Below are 13,522 nucleotides of genomic sequence, written 5' to 3'. Positions count from 1 at the left end.
TTTACATTTCTCTGGCCCAAAATATCTACTTGCAGCCGGTTTGTTTGAACCAGGAGCCAATGGTTCACATAATGCATTTAGTTAAGTTTTGTATTAAAAGCTCTTAGAGGAAAATTTATTGCCACTTCCCTCTCTTTTCTTTAAATATATGAAGATTTTTTTGACCTTTTATAATAATGATTTCATACACTGTGGAGGCAGTAAATATTTATGAAGAGAGGGAAGGCCTTTTTAAGGTCAATAAATGCTTGAACTTGGCTTAGCTGTTTTTGAGAGAGCACTCACATAACCACTGAGGTTCTCAAAAGCCTTACAAATGCTGCTTTATAGTCTATTTTTGGAAACACATGTTTGCTGCCATTACAGAGCATTGCTCCCTTTACAAAAATGTGGGATTTCCTTGTTCAAAAAAGAACAGTCATTTTTTAGAGCCATATTTCTTCCACTCATCTCGGAATTCTGATAAGGTCTTTAGGAAACACTTTCTAAAATTACAAAGCTATACCTAGAGCACTACCTGGAAAGCAGAGCCATTGGCCAGGGAAATAAACCACCCATCAGCAAGCGCTTCCAGTGGAAACCTGAACTCCTGCTAGCCCACAAGAAGGCACTTTCCCTGGAGAAAGGTTTTGCAGGTTATTGTTTTCCTTTCATCCTGAAGACTTTCTGGGAGACAACTAGGACCACAGGCAAAGATCTGTACAAGTGGGAGGAGGGAATGGGTGACATCACACCTAACGGGTACAATGCACATCTGGGTGATGGCATTGACTCAACTTTGACTTTGACTATAACTTTGACTCAAACAGTGCAAAAATAATCCATGTAACCAAAACATTTGTACCCCCGTAATATTCTAAAATAAATAATAAAAAAAAATCTGGACTGAGCGCAGTGGCTCATGTCTATAATTCTAGCACTCTGGGAGGCCGAGGCGGGAGGATCCCTTAAGGTTAGATCAGCTCTGAGCAAAAGCAAAACCCCATCTCTACTAAAAAATAGGAAAAATTAGCCGGGCGATTAAAAATAGAAAGAAACTTAGTCAGGCATAGTGGTGCATGCCTGTAGTCCCAGCTACTTTGGAGGCTGAGGCAGGAGGATTGCTTGAGCCCAGGAGTTTGAGGTTGTTGTGAGCTAGGCTGACACCGCAGCACTCTAGCCAGAATGACAGAGCAAGACTCTATCTCAAAAAAAAAAAAAAAATCTGTACAAGTGTTTAACAAGGCCCTAGGAGGTTAGGAATCATAGTTCGAAGGAGCAGACTGGTATCCTGAGTCTTAAATCATAAATCTTGAATCCTGAAGCAAAAAAGGAAGGGAAATATTAGTTAAGTTACAGCTGTCTGGGAATCCAAACAAGATTAGTTTGTGATTTTCCAATGGAATTTTCACTAGTTATCTGTCTTTTTAAAATCTAATTTAATTTAATTTTATCACACATTGAAAGTCTTAGATAGTTATCTGTCTTGGTATTAACTTACTTGACTAAAAGAAAACCATTAAAAAAACAGGTACCCCAAATATATCAGTACTACGTCACCGACAAGAGTGTCACCCTGAGCCAACATCCCCCGTGAGGCTGGGGGAGGCGGGAGGGGAGGAGGTGAGCAGGGTGCACTTGTATCTTGAGTGGTGTGAAGCAAAGACACGCTGAAGTCTGGCAGATTGGGAATTACAGGAGTCATACACTGGGGTCTTTCTTCTACCAGGTTCCACAAGAGAATTAAGCCTTAGTGACCCATGGCATCCATTGTGTCTAACGAATTAAACTTCTATGCATCTAGGGTAGTGTTTGTTACGTAACAACCAAGGGAGAAATGAGAAAAGACTTACTCAAATCATTTTTGGTGTTCTGTAATTCAGAGGAGGGACCTGGGCTGAGAAAGTCTCCCAAGCATCCAGTTAGTTACGAGGGGTGGGCAGACAGTCTGGCAGAGACTGGGAAGCAATACATCTAGAGTTGTGTTGGGTCAGATTGCTTCAAGTCTCCAGACCTTCCACCTCATAGGAAAGGAGTTTTTAGTGAAAAATCTGAGATCTTGCCAGGGGTTAACTGCATGGGTGCTGTTAGGGAGAGGGTGAAGCAGGTTTGAATACTGGGATTCGAAGCCGTCACCGTGGGAGGCAGCTCACACAGCAGTGCCATGAATGCATCTTAGCACTTTGGGGGCTCTTCTTTTGGACCATCTTCACTGCCCCGTGCTCAAGGCAGTGTGGTTTATCTTCCCTCATGCCTTGATTTTGAACCAACCCATATTTCCCAGCTGATTCACGCATCTTCCCTCCAGACTTAACTGCAAATGTCTTAAGGTTATTTATGAAATCAAGCCCCTCTTCCTGGCTTTGTGACCATAGTCACGTTACCTAATGTCTCAGATGTATCTGTTTCAGGCAAATGATTGCATTAAATGATCTCTAAGATCTCCTCCAGCTTGAGAATCCCAGGACCAGGATGGGTGGAGCAGACCTGCCAATGCTGAGAATACTTACAGGGATGTGTCACAGGCTCTGAAGGAAAAGAGAAAACAGAAGCATCACAACAATCAGTGCATATACTTCCTTGCTGAGTATCCTGAAAAGAAGAGAGACCCAATTATTTAAATTAATCCATTCCTTCTCAGTGAGTCTTCTATTGAGAAGGTTCCAGGTGCCAGGTTCCATGCCATGGGCTGGTGATATTCAGATGAGCAAGGCGAGTTTCCTACCATCTTCAACAATAGTAATAATAAAAATGTGTACCTTTTACTGGGTTGTGCCTGCCACTTTACACATTCCAATTCCTTTTTTTCCTCAGCTTTGTTGAGGTATAATTGATAAGTTAAAATTCAAGGTATACCATGTGATGATTTGATACATGTATACATTGTGTGATGATTACCATGATCAAATTAATTAACCCATCCATCACCACACATGGTTACCACTGTGTGTTAACTATAGTCACCATGCTGTACATCGGATCCTCAGAACGTTTTCATCTTATAAAGGACGGTTTGTACCCTTTGACTGTCATCTCTCCATTTCCCCCACCCCCGGACAACCACCATTGTGATCTCTGCTTCTGTGAGTTCAACTTTCTTAGATTCCACATATAAAGTGAGATGATGCACTATTTGTCTTTCCGTATCTAGCACATTTCACTTAGCATAATGTCCTCTAGGTTGATCCATGTTGTCAGAAATGGAAGGATTTCCTTCTTTTTTATAGCTGAATAGTATTCAATTGTACACATATATACACACACCATATTTTCTTTTCTTTAATAGATTTTTAAATTCATTAAAATTATAAAATATATATATTTTTTGAGACAGAGTCTCACTCTGTTGCCTGGGCTAGAGTGCTGTGGCGTCAGCCTAGCTCACAGCAACCTCAAACTTCTGGACTCAAGCCATCCTCCTGCCTCAGCCTCCCAAGTAGCTTGGACAACAGGCATGCACCACCACGCCTGGCCAATTTATATATATATATGTTTTTTTTAAATTGTCCAGCTAATTTCTTTCTATTTTTTAGTAGATATGGGATCTCACTCTTGCTCAGGCTGGTTTCAAACTCCTGAGCTCAAAGGATCCACTCGCCTCGGCCTCCCAGAGTGCTAGGATTACAGGCGTGAGCCACCACACCTGGCTGCACACCATATTTTCTTTATCCATTCATCCATGAATGAACATTTAGGTAGTTTACTTATTTGGCTATTGTGAATAATGCTGCAATGAACATGGGAGTGCAGATATCTCTTCAACATAATTGATTTCATTTCCTTTGGATATATACCAAAAAGTGGGATTGCTGGATTATATAGTAGTTCCATTTTTAATTTTTTGAGGAAGCTCCACAGTTTTCCATAATGTCTGTATAAATCTACATTCCCACCAGTAATATACAAGGTTTCCCTTTCCCCTACACCCTTGATAACATTTGTTATCTCTTGTATTTTTTATAACAATCAACCTCACAGGTATGTAGTGATATCTCATTGTGGTTGTGATTTATATTTCTCTGATGATTAGTGATGTTGAACATCATTTCATATACCTGTTGGCCATTTGTATGTCTTATGTGGAAAAAATGTCTATTTGGGCCCAATTTTAATCAGGTTACTTGGTTTTTTCTATTGATTTGTATTACCCTCTAGTTCCTTAAGGAACTCACAGTCCAGGGGGGAAACAGACAATCAAACAAACGGATTAAGAAACACTGTGATCATGATAGCTAACACTTAATGCTTACTGTGTGAAGGCATAATGCTAGTCACTTTACATGAAGTGATGGCTAATTTTATGCGTCAACCTAACTGGGTCATGGGGTGCCCAAAGATGTGGTTAAACATTATTCTGGATGTGTCTGAGAAGGTGTTTCAGATGAGATTAGTACTAGAATTGGTGGACTAAGTAAAGCAGGTAGCCGCCTGCAATATGGGTACCATTCAATCTTTTCCGGGTCTGAGTAAAATAAAAAAAAAAAGGCCGAGGAAGATGGAATTCACTCTCTCTGCCTATCTGCTTGAGCTGGGACATCCGTCTTCTGCCCTCAGAGAAGGACCCACACCATTGCTTCCTCTGGGTCTCAGACTTTCAGACATGGACCATAATGACACCATCAGCTTTCCTGAGTGTCCAGCTTTCAGACAGCAGATCCTGGGACTTCTCTGCCTCCATGATCACGTGAACCAATTCCTTATAATAAATCTCTTTATATCCTATTGGTTCTGTTTCTCTGAGAACCCTGACAAGGCAATCATCTTGTTTTATCCTTACAACAACCCTGTGAAACAGTTTTATTATTATTATTGGTGACATTTTGTAGATGAGGAATACGAAGCATAGAGAAGTTACATAATTTGCTCAAGGTGACACAGAGAGCAGGTTAGAGATGGTTGTCCCAAGGCCAGGTGCAGTAAGTGGCTCACACCTGTAATCTTAGCACTTTGGTAGGCTGAGATGGGAGGATTGCTTGAAGTCAGGAGTTACAGACCAGCCTGAGCAAGAGCAAGACCCTGTCTCTACTAAAAATAGAAAAAAATAGCCAGGTGTGGTGGCACATACCTGTAGTCCCAGCTACTCAAGAGGCTCACGCAGGAAGATCACTTGAGCCTAGGAGTTTGTGGTTGCAGTGAGCTAGGCTGACGCCACTGAACTCTAGCCAGGCAACAAAGCAAAACTCTGTTTCAAAAAGAAAAAAGAAAAGAAAAAGAAAAAGAAAAAAAGAAGTGGTTGTCCCAGAGGATTGGGAAAGGAGAGAGTAAAGGATGGACAAGGACTAATAATTTTATAAATCTTTGTACAGCATCTGATGTTTGAACCCTGTGACAGTGTTGTGGTATATGTTGCCCACAAGCTGAGAAACAGACAAAAGTCCCCAAAGAAAGAAAGGGCAGCACAGGCTGTGGGGTATGCCCAGTGGACTGGGGGAAGTAAAGAGGAGAGCAGCATCAGAGATGGGCTTTTCCAGCCCCAGACTTTCCCTGGGGTTATTTGTTCTTTCCTTCCATTTCATTGAGTTAAGGTGCTGGGACTTCTACTTCCGGAGGCAGGACATTTTTGTTCATGATCCATAGGTAACAAGATAGTTCAAGAGGATTTCCATCCCCTGCCCCCATCTTTTCCAGGCCATTTCTTTAGGTGTCACTGACTGTGCTTCCCCCACCTGGCCCCCTCGGCACCCAGCATGATAGAGTCCCCAGAAGATGTGGAACAGCCCCGTCTTTGTCCCTCCACGCCTGTCCCAGGAGCTCCTCCTTCCTACTTTGGCTACTTCCTGTGGTTGATTAGACATGCTTCCCGTCCAGAAGGGAAACAGCAGAACAGAAGGCAGGATCACAGGAACAGGATTCTGACTGAATGATCTCATGCTTGAAGGTCAGGGGGAGATACAGCCAGCATCTATTTTTCTGCCAAATGAAAGAAAATAGCCTTTCTGAATGAACCGCAGCAGAGTAAGCGCGGTGGCCCTGAGGAAGTTAACTCCCAACTCCCACTACACACAGGACCTGAAAATCCCAAATTCCGCCCACAACCTCCCTCGTTCCTCAGTGCCCGCCACCCCTCATGACTCTGGCCCTTCTCTTCCTCCTCCACTCTGTTGGGCACTCAACTCACTTCTTACCCCAGGCTTGGCCCAGCCTTTTCTTCTGCCTGTCAACACTGATGGTTCCCCTGAGTCTCTTGTCTTTTATCACCGACCCCTTCCCCACCACACCCCACCATTCTGACTTTAACAGAACCTGTATTCACTTAGAAGACCAGACTCGACTCGCTGCCCTGCCTGGTTGGCCATCGCTGGGAAGTGGGATGAGGCAGTGTGCAAAGGGGTCTGAGGCGGGTGTTTTCCATTAAGTGTAAAGAAAAGATGACAGAGCTCATCTAGAGAGAGAAGAAACTAAGCACAGGGAGTGGATGAAAGACAGACCACAGTGAAAGGAAAGAAGGCAGTAACTTGAGTTCCCAACTTTCCGATTCTGGTTCCAGCCCTTCCTGAGACCCCCATGGAGGTGTAACTTACTCGCTGTGTTCACCTTGGACATTCACACACCTGGAGGTATGTTCTTTTTGCTTCGGCCAGTTCAAGTTCATCTCTGCTTTTTGCAACTGATTCTTTTTTTTTTTTGAGACAGAGTCTCATCTGTTGCCCGGGCTAGAGTGCTGTGGTGTCAGCCTAGCTCACAGCAACCTCAAACTCCTGGGCTCAAGCAATCCTCCTGCCTCAGCCTCCCAAGTAGCTGGGACTACATGCATGCACCACCATGTGCAGCTAATTATATATATATGTATATATATATATATATATGCACATTTTAGTTGTCCAGCTAATTTCTTTCTTTTTTTTTTTTTAGTAGAGATGGGGTCTCACTCTTGTTCAGGCTGGGCAACCCCACTGATTCTTTTTTTTTTTTTTTTGAGACAGAGTCTCACTTTGTTGCCCAGGCTAGAGTGAGTGCCATGGCGTCAGCCTAGCTCACAGCAACCTCAATCTCCTGGGCTCAAGCGATCCTACTGCCTCAGCCCCCCCGAGTAGCTGGGACTACAGGCATATACCACCATGCCCAGCTAATTTTTTTTGTATATATGTTTTTAGTTGGTCAATTAATTTTTTTCTATTTTTGGTAGAGACGGGGTCTCGCTCAGGCTGGTTTGGAACTCCTGACCTCAAGCAATCCGCCTGCCTCGGCCTCCCAGAGTGCTAGGATTACAGGCGTGAGCCACCGTACCTGGCCCCCACTGATTCTTGATTAAGCCATTTTCTTTCCTTGCTTGGCAAAATACACCTTCAGTGTGTAGGATCCATCTCGAATGTCCTCTTCAACGAGAAGCCTCCTTCAGGGTGGGAATCACTGTACCCCACCAAACTGGTTCACGCCATGAGTGTGTCCCGTCTAGATTGCATGTGGCTGTTCCTTCCTGCCCCGGGAACCCCTTGAAGGCAGGGACTATGTCTGTTTCTGAATTCCAGCTACTTTCGTCGTACCTGTGTGCCGCTGTTCAGTAAACATTTGATAAATGAATGGATTCACTAGTAGATGGGTAGAGAGAGCTTGTCCACTTTCAACCGGTGATGTCTGTCGAATGAAAGCTAATGTTCACTTGGTCACCTTGGGAGCAGGTCATTGAGTTCTTACCCACACAACTTCCAACCTGAAGTCTTCACATCTGGATAAATCCCTCAGGAAAGGCCTCTATGTTTTGTTTTGAACTTCTTCTTTCTCTGCACTTTGTTTTCACTTTTGGCTAGTTCCAGATCATTCCATGAGCCCATGTGCAAGAACCAAGGTTATAGAATAGCCAGGGACAATCCCTTCCTCTTCACGTCGTGGGCTGCATCCACTGTGACGGGGTGGCCTAGTTAAGCTGTTCCTAAATGCCAGTCCAGGCACAGGCTATTTCACAAGCAGCCCAGCCCAGACCTCCTAAACCCCTGTCTGAGGGAACACTCAGGAATCCCTGTTTTAGCAAGCTCCAAAGAATGGACAGCCAGGTTTTGGAACCCTCTTCCCCTCCCCGGCTAGGTCACTGTGCTTATGAGACTGGCTTATGTGTGGGTGCCTTGCTAGAGACCACAGACCCCGGGTTGATCAGCTGCTAATCCTGCTCAGAAGAGGGCATAGTGAGAGGGCTCTGCCAACCTGTGGTGCAGACAGAGATCTCCACCCAGGGATGTGTCCTGGGCCTTGTCTTCCTCACCATTGTCCCTGCTCTTCTCCTGCTTCAGGCCCTCCCCACTTCTAGCTTGAATAGTCCATTCCCAAATCATTTTCAGTGGTTTCTCCTAGAACCAACACTTCCAGTATCCAGTGCTTGATTAGGTTCCTAAAGCACAGCATTCCATTGTTCTCTGGCCTCCATGCCTTGTCCCTCCTGCTCCCTCTACACAGACTGCTTTTCCACAGCTATTATATCAGAATTCCATTCTTTCCTCAACAACTACTGCAGTAACCATAGCAACTACTATTTGTTGAATGTGTGTTCTGTTTGTGCCAGTCACCAAGCCAGGCATTCTACATACATTATCTCATCCTCACAGGAACTCTGTGAAATGGGTATTATAGAACACACTGTACACACAAGAGCCCCAAGGCTTGAATGTCCGAGGTAAACACAGTGAGTAAGTTACAGAGGCAGAAAACAAACCACAGTGGGTCTGACATCAAAGTCTGCTTTTCCTTCTATGCCACTGTGAGCCCAATATCCTGTGCAATTACCACCCCTACATCTGGCAAAGGATTATCTTCTCTTTTACCTCCAACAGTACTTTGTAATAATATTTTAAGGAGGCTACATATTGCATAAAACTGTAAAGCACAATACTAACTTACTATTGTTTATATTGCTTGTCACATTCTTTTTTGTGCCCCCCCCCCAAAATACAGATGAATCAGGGCAAATCCATTATCACCCTTAGAAAAACCACTCACATGCATGTTCCAATTGTGTAGGTTGGTAGTTTTATTTTGCAAAACACATCCAAAGCAGTCACAATGTAGAAGGGAGAGCCTGGCTGTTTGAAGACCTGCATTCAAATCTCAAGGCCATCACTTCCATGGTAGGCGACCTTGGGGCAAGTTACTTAAATTTTCTCTTTGTTTTTTGCTGATCGGTATAATGAAGGATGATAATAATAGTGTGTTACTGTAAGGATTATTCAGTTACTGTAAGGGTTATTGTAAGGATTGAGTAATAGAACTGTTTGGTCAGTAGTCACTGTTTAATAAAAGTTCTCTACTATTAACTATTGTGAAATATAAATGTTATCATGGTAGATGGTTTGGAGTCCCTGGGGGAGAATTATTCTTCGCTGTCCCACCGATGCTTAGTTTGATCATGTGATTTGCTTTGTTCCATGAAGATTGAGAAGGGATGTGTACCATTTCTGAGCAAAAACTTGAAGAGCCAAAACTTGAAGGTCTGCTACCTTCTCCTCTTCTGCTAAAAAATTAGTACTATCCCAGCTAGGGGCTATTTTGTCAGCCTGGAACTTAGAATAAACATGACAGAAGCAGAACTACAACTAGCCTGTGACAGGCAAGTCATGTGTGTGAGGCATAAAGCTTTCTGTAAGCCACCAAGATTCCAAGGTTGTTGGGCACTGTGGCATCACTTAGCCTAGGCTGACTGATATGGCTGTTAAACTAGGTTTATAGAAAGCCTCTTATTTAAGTATTTGCCTGCACAACGATTACTCTTGGATTCTCTGCAGACTTAAGTCATTAGCAGTTTTTAGATCAGCCTGGCAGCCTGATCTGCTACTTCTGACTTTAGTAGCTTTGGAACTTACACTTACAGAAATCGGATGATCCCAGAGTCCCTGGGATGTTTGCTACAAGTTCTTTTCCAGTTCTTCAGAACCATGGTGTCTCCAGTTTCTAAGTAAAGCCGTGTTAACTAGCACTTCCTGACAAAGGGGCACATACCAGGGCTGTTTTCGTGGCCAGCACACACAGCTGTATTAGTTGGTTATGGTAGCCTTTGGGCATTGCAGAAATGGTTGGATGTCTGGGCCAGAGTGTTCTGTCAGGGAAGTCTCAGCAGCCTTCCCATAGTTCAGCCCCAGTCCAAGGCCTCTTTGTAGGTTAGGCCCACTCCCCAATGAGCCTTTACCTCCATGCAGTGGGCTCATGCCCTCAACAAGCTGCCTCACCATAACCTGAGCCTCTTTTCCTCCAGACCGACTACAGAATGGGACACTGTTTAGCACTCTGAACTTGCCTGTTGTCACTAGAGAAAAGCCCTTGCATCCTTTAATAGTATTTTTTGTTAACCACTTCAGTTAAATAGGCAGAAGAAAACCAAGCATGGGCGAATTAGAAAGGTCCAGATTCTTCTTAAGAAGTCCACCTAGTTATTAATAAAATTCCTGGTCTATAGTCTATGACCCCTTCTCAGATAGATAATTACTCGAATTTCTGCTCGCCAAATATCTAAGGTTGGGGTTTCCAAAATCTCCCCTAAAGCCCTTTGGGACCTTCTTTCTAGGGAAGGAGGCTGGGAAAGCCCCCACCTGACCCCTTCCAAGCAAACTGACCTGGAGAGGTTCCATTTTTGGTCTCCTGTGAGTAATTTGCACTTCTGAGGGGCTCTGGGAAGGGCTAATTAGGCACTGGTATGATTAGGGAGGGTTATTCTCTTGAGGATTATTTCAAGGACTGTTCTTCCTTTCATACTGTGACATACTTTGGGCACTTACGGAATGTGGTAGGGTCCCATCTACTGGATAACGATGAGGAACCTCAGCTTGTTGAGGGGAGTCCTGGATTCATGAATAATAGTAGTGGTGATGATGATGATGATGATGAAAACACCACTATGCCTATTTAATTCTTATCATGTGCCAGATCCTCATTTAAGTGTACAACAAGGCAAGTACCCTCATCATCACCATTGTAGAGATCAGGAAGTGGAGGTAGAGATAAGATAAATGACTTCAAGTTGCATGGCTTGCAAGTGGCGGAGCTGGGATTTGAATCCAGATGACCTGACCACAAAGTCCATGCTTTCACTCCCTGTACTATGCTGCCTTCTAGTTTTCATCAAGTTTATTGTGTATATATTCAACTCTAAGTATCTCCCTTCTGAAAGGGATTTATGGATGGAGGGCACTGTCAGCGCTATTTTGTAGAATATATCGACTCTCTCCATGCTGACAAAATATAACTAGTATTCGTGAGCACCTTCTTGTCTTCTCAGTCTCGGCCCCTTTCTCATGTTAATTCTATCCTCACCATAGAATCTAGGGGCAGGGATGCAGCTCAGCCAGATAGAGCCTAGAGGCAGAAGCTGGAAGATTTTCAGAAACGCAAGCAGTTCTCTCTTGCCTGATTGTCTCTGCACAACGGCCTCATTGATCTTCTTCAGAGCAATTTTCTGGGTCTCCCCATGACTCTGATAAAATACAGCTACCTCACAGCCATCAGGTTCACTTCAAGGAGGTAGCAGCCCCTGTTCACATGCTGTGATGAGAATTTCATAGCTATTAACTCATTTTATCCTCCTAACAACCCTATAGCAGGTACTCTTACTATTATCATCATCATCTCATCCTGTTTTATAAATAAGGAAATTGGGGCCCAGAAGAGTTAATATAGATTTTCTTGCTCAGAAAAGGAAGGTTCAGGATCCAAACTAGACAGTCTTTTTCTGCGGGCATCACCCTTAATCACCACCCTCTGAATCTCGAGCCCAGATTTTCAGGGAGAAGAATCCGATACGCTCAGCTGGTGGCAGGAACAGCCCTCCTGGTCCAGTTGGCTGTTATCAGGCAGGTGTGGTCCATAGTACAAACGTGGCTGCCGGAAGCCTAGGAGTCAGGGTTGGAGTGGGGGGTGGGAAGGAACAGCAGTTCTCAGGAAAAGTAGGATGTGGGGTGTCAGGCATACATTCAAAAAGGTGTCCACTACATCCTGTGTGGTAGGAGTTCAGATGCTCGTTTGTTATTCATGAACCAAGTGAAGATTAAGGAGGTTAGGCAGTTTGTTTCAGACTATACGTAAGTGAGAGAGGCAAGATTCAAACACAGCTTATCCAATTCCTAAGACTTTATTATAACATGTTGTCAGTGGAGGATGGCCAGGACAGTTAAAGGAACGTGTTATGTGGTGGACTGTACTTTTCAAAAAGGGTGGCAACAGTATGCCCCACCAGACATGATATAACTTTGACATTCCCCCCATCGAGATAAGAGGGCTATCTATGGTCCTCCCCTTGAATCTGGGAGGGCTCGTAACTACGGCAGAAGTAACACTATAGGACTTCTGAGGTTAGGTCATAAAAGATGATATGATATAGCTTCTGCTGGTGTGCTTGGAATGCTCACTCTTGGAACGCAGCCACCATGCTGGGAGGAAGCCCAAGCCTACTCCTGCAGAAAGACCATATGGAGAAATCTTGAGACAACAGAGAGAGAGAGAGAGAGAGAGAGAGAGAGAGAGAGAGAGAGAGAGAGAGAAAGGCCTGGCCAACTCAGCTACCCCAGCTCCCTACTGTCCCAGCTTCAACCACCATCTGATTGCAATCTCATGATGGAACTAGAGCCAGAACTCCCTATAAGAGCCCTTCTCACATTCCCATCCCAACCCACAGAAACTGTGAGAGATTATATGATTGTTGCCGTTTTAAGATGCTAAATTTTGTGGGGGGATTTATTATACAATATCAGTAACCAGAACAGCATATTCTGAGGAACAGAAGTCTTCAGAAGGACATGAGAGCCACCATCAAGTATCTGGAGGGCTTTAAGTCTAACAGGAGTTAGACTAGGGATGTGAAGCACTAGGAGGTAGCATTTCTATTACCAGGTGGAATTTACAAGGAGGCAAATTTGATTCATTACGGAGGCCTTCTGTAGGTGCAGGACTTGAGAATGAGTCACCCAACAGTGTGTTTAGCTCCTCCTCAAATTTGAGCACTCTGTCACCAGCCATTCAAGCAGAGGATAGATGGCCACTTTAGGGGCTATTGTAGAAGGTCCAGAGGACCCCAAAAGGCACCCTCTAACTGTAAAAAGACAGAATTCCTAATGAGTTAAAGCTAAACCATTTTGAAGAAGAAACATTTATTAACAGCAAACTTGTCTTAGAAGAGATGGGAGAACTGATCTGGGCCTTTAAAATTGGAGAGGGTTGGGAAAGCAGAAGGAAGAGCCACTCTGCAAAGAACTAATGGAAACTGTTTATTTTATTTTTTGAGACAGAGTTTCACTCTGTTGCCTGGGCTAGAGTGCCGTGGCATCAGCCTAGCTCACAGCAACCTCAAACTCCTGGGCTCAAGCGATCCTCCTGCCTCAGCCTCCTAAGTAGCTGGGACTATAGGCACGTGTCACCGTGCTAATTTTTTCTATTTTTAGTTGTTTGGCTAATTTCTTTTTATTTATAGTAGAGTACAGGGTCTCGCTCTTGCTCAGGCTGGTCTCGAACTCCTGAGCTCAAGCAATACTCCGGCCTCCGCCTCTCAAAGTGCTAGGATTACAGGCGTGGAAACTGTTTATTTAACCAGCAACACCAAATTAATTGTGCCCCTCTCACCTTTAGACCTAGT

Source organism: Microcebus murinus, chromosome 15, assembly GCF_040939455.1.
Source record: "Microcebus murinus isolate Inina chromosome 15, M.murinus_Inina_mat1.0, whole genome shotgun sequence".
Classification (NCBI taxonomy): domain Eukaryota; kingdom Metazoa; phylum Chordata; class Mammalia; order Primates; family Cheirogaleidae; genus Microcebus; species Microcebus murinus.
This window is presented reverse-complemented; position numbering follows the sequence as displayed.